General features: G+C 58.5%; 1 protein-coding gene across 3 annotated transcripts in view; it reads left to right on the top strand.

Moving 5' to 3' along the window:
* The first annotated feature begins 2217 nt into the window (after nt 1–2217).
* ITPR3 (inositol 1,4,5-trisphosphate receptor type 3) overlaps nt 2218–3420 on the top strand; it is a 31089-nt gene continuing 29886 nt past the window's right edge. For all 3 annotated transcript variants that reach the window (XM_029962526.1, XM_029962524.1, XM_029962525.1), the window contains exon 1: nt 2218–2283. The gene's annotated coding sequence lies outside the window, so the exon portion shown is untranslated. The remainder of the gene's footprint in view (nt 2284–3420) is intronic.

The following is a 3420-nucleotide window of genomic DNA, read 5'->3' on the forward strand; positions in this document are numbered from 1 at the left end:
TTTATTCTTATTCCTCCCTGGGGGATTAGTGCCCACTCTGCACCCTGAGGGTGCTGGCAGGGCTGACCTGGCCCCATGCCCAACAAGGACCTCTCCTCCTCCTCTTCCTCACCTCCAGGGGTCGGTGGGCTTTGTAGGGGTGTGCTCCTGCCTGATTTGTGTCTGTCCTTTTCCCAGAGCCCTCCTTCCATGAGCACCCCTGGACCATGGAGTGCTGGAGCTCCCCTTGGCACCGTGTGTGCCGTGCTCTGGGAAGGCCCTTCCCCAGCCCAGGTTCCTGCAGGAGCAGCAGCTCCACGTCAGCCCCAGCTGGCCCCTGTCCCTGGGGAGCTCAGGGGGTCTGACAGTGGTGGATTTTGGCAGCACTGGATGAGCTGCTGCTCCCCTGACCTCGGGGAAGGCTCTGCCTCACACGGGGCCAAGCACGATGGCCCCGGGCCAGGGAGTCACTTTGTGCTCAGAGTTTGGAAGCACCAGAAAGCCCCTCTGGAACCGGTGAGGGTTCCAGGGCTTAAAGCTGGCCAGGTGCTCACCTGTGCCTTGATGGGCTCACCAGTGCAGGGTCCGGCCCCTCCTGCTCCCTGGGGTAGTTTGGAAAGGCAAAGCGTGACCTTCCCAGGCTGCATCCAACCTCCTGCCTCGCACAGGAACCTCCTCCCAGTGCTCAGACACCAACAGCCCGTTTTCTCCTTCACACCTGGGCAGTGAGTGCCCTCACATGCCCGGCTCCCACACATCCCCGATGCTCTGAGGGCAGAGGGAGCTTCCATGGCCCATCCTGCTGCGGGAATGCTGGTTATTTTATTAGCAGGAGCATGTCCCGGCTCCAGCCGCCTCCCAGGTGACTCATGTCCACCCTGTCAGAATCCTTTATTTTCTGCAATTTTTAACTGAGGAATGTTAGTCCAGAGTATCAGTTTAATAAAAAGAACACTTTGCATTCCTGCAGAGAATGTAATCCTAGGATTAAAGATGCTGAAACTGCCTTGAGATCATTAACTAATTAAGACTTGCAGCCTGGCAGGTCACTGTCTCTAATCCTGCCTGGTGGATGGTGATGCCGGGCACAGGGAAGGCGGGTGAGCGCTGTGGCACAGCCAGCACTGAAAATGAGCCTCCTGGGAGGCTGTGACAGGGGAGGATTTTTGGATTTTAAAGTGCAGAGGTGAACTGAGCCCTCTGCCTCTGTGGGCTCTGGTGGGAGCCGGGCACATGCCAGCTCCTCCGGCTGCTGAAAGCGGGCGAGCGGGTACAGCCTGTCTGGCTGGAGCACCCAGTTCCCCTGGGAGCCTCACAGGGATGAGCTCTGGGTGTCCCAGCTCCAGGAGCCTCTCGGGTGATGCTCAGCCCTCTGTGCTTTGGGTGCTGGGCAGATCCTCGTGTCGAGTCGTGCTTTGCTGTTCTTGGTAACTTTGAAAAGCAACGTCCCCTCCATCCCAAAATCGGTGCCCAGCACCCAAGGCCAAGGCTGTGGGATTTTGCTGAATGCTGGGAAAACAAAGAGGTGGGCAGGGAGGAGGCACAGAGCCCTGATCTGATGGGCAGAGCCTGCAACTCTGATCAGATAATAATTAATAACTGGGTTTGGAGGGCCCTGCCACCTCCATCCGCAGCACCTGCACCCTCCGTGTCCCAGTGGGATGAGTTCCCAGCCGGAGAAGGAGATCTCTCAATGAAAGTTGAACTCGTTACATGTTTGCTGGGTTAACTGAAATAACAGCAGCCAGCACACTGTGCCCGGGGGGCACTGGGCTCAGCCGGGAGCTGGAGCTGGGCAAGGCAGGATCCCCTCTGGCAGAGCCTTGGCACGGGTCACTGAGCAAAGGGCCTGCAGTGGCTGACATGAACCATTGTGGTTCTTTACTGTGATCTGTATCAGCCCTGTGTGCCCCGAGGGATCGGGGTGGAAAACACCCATGGAGTGAGGGCTGTGGTGGGAAATGAGGGGCACCTGTAAAACACCCATGGAGGGAGGGCTGTGGTGGGAAATGAGGGGCCTGTGTTCAGAGCAGGCACCTGAGAGTGGCTCCAGGAGCCAAGTGCTCGTGCGTGAAATATTAATGGAGTGCAAATGGGTGGGAAGTGGGAGATACAAGTTTGGATGCTGTTGCTTGGGCCAGGTGATGGTGGCACGATTGTGGTTTCAGGCACAGCCTCTCCCCTCTGTCATCCCTCTGTTCCTGACCCTGCTCCCGCTTTTTGTCTGGTGCAGGCTGGTGGATGATCGGTGTGTGGTGGAACCGGCTGCCGGGGACCTGGACAACCCCCCCAAGAAGTTCCGAGGTGAGCCTGGGGCAGCTCCATCACTGCTGTGAACGGCCTTGGGGATGATGGTGGCCCTGAGCATCCGGGACAGGGACAGGGACTGGGGGTCTGGGAAGTGCTGGCTTGTCCATACCAGGGACAGGGTCTGGGAAGTGCTGGCTTGTGCCTGCTGCCCCACGTGCTCAGGATGCTCTGAACTCAGGGAAAGGGCTGAGTGTCTCAGTTGAGTTTGAGTGCCTGGAGCTTATAGCCAAGGAGTGTACAGAGAGCTGTGAAATCTCCCCAGACCTGTGACTGTGGGGTTGCATTTGGGGTTGCTTTAGGGCAGCCGTTGCTTTCATCCCAGCTGCTGTCATTTCAGGTCCTATTTTAAAAAAAGCTTTTTAAATATCAGTTCCCCCCTCTGCACTGTGCCCCCACCTTTTCTCTGGGTGCATTAACAACCCATCCAGCAGCTCCCAGCATCCCACAGCCCAGGGAGCCGTCCTGTTTCCTGGGCATCAGCGGACTTTCCCCTGGGGCTGGATGGGAAGAGCTGGGAGCAGCCTTGTCCCAGCAGCCACTCCATCCCTTGCCTGGCCATGGGCGGGTGTCGAATCTCTTTTCCAGGCACAGGTTTGGTTGAGGCTCAGCCCTGCTCCCTGCAAACCCTATCAGGATATCCAGCTGCTTGTTTTAATGGCCGGAAGGGTCTCGCTCTGCCTGCTCGATAGCCATCGCCTCGAGCCCTGGAAACAGCGGGCTGAGCTCTTCCCTGCGGCAGCAGCCAGAGCCCGGGCAGGATTTTCATGTGCTGTGGCCGTCCCCATATCCTGTGGCCGGAGCCTGCCCTATCCTGCGCCGCGGTGAGCGGGATGCAGGTCTCCCTGGGGCGTCCCGCTGGGAAAACAGGGCCCTTCTCCCGAGGTCAGGTCCAAAAGGTTCTTTGGAAATGCCAAAACCCACCCGGGAGCCTGTTCCTGCGGCCCTGCCCTCAGGAGACGCTCCACACCTCTCAGTTATTTGCTTTCTTTCTGCGGTTTCTCCCCCCTCCAAGGCTCTTCCCAGCCCAGTTCAGGCATGAAAGGAAAAGCAAATCCAGTGCTTCCACCCTGTGCTGAGCCAGCGTCGGGAGGCTCCCAGACAAGGGGCAGTGAGACCCTTGGCTGTGCCACT

The sequence above is a fragment of the Manacus vitellinus genome, unplaced genomic scaffold, assembly GCF_001715985.3.
Source record: "Manacus vitellinus isolate BGI_N305 unplaced genomic scaffold, ASM171598v3 scaffold_47_pilon, whole genome shotgun sequence".
In the NCBI taxonomy this organism is placed as follows: domain Eukaryota; kingdom Metazoa; phylum Chordata; class Aves; order Passeriformes; family Pipridae; genus Manacus; species Manacus vitellinus.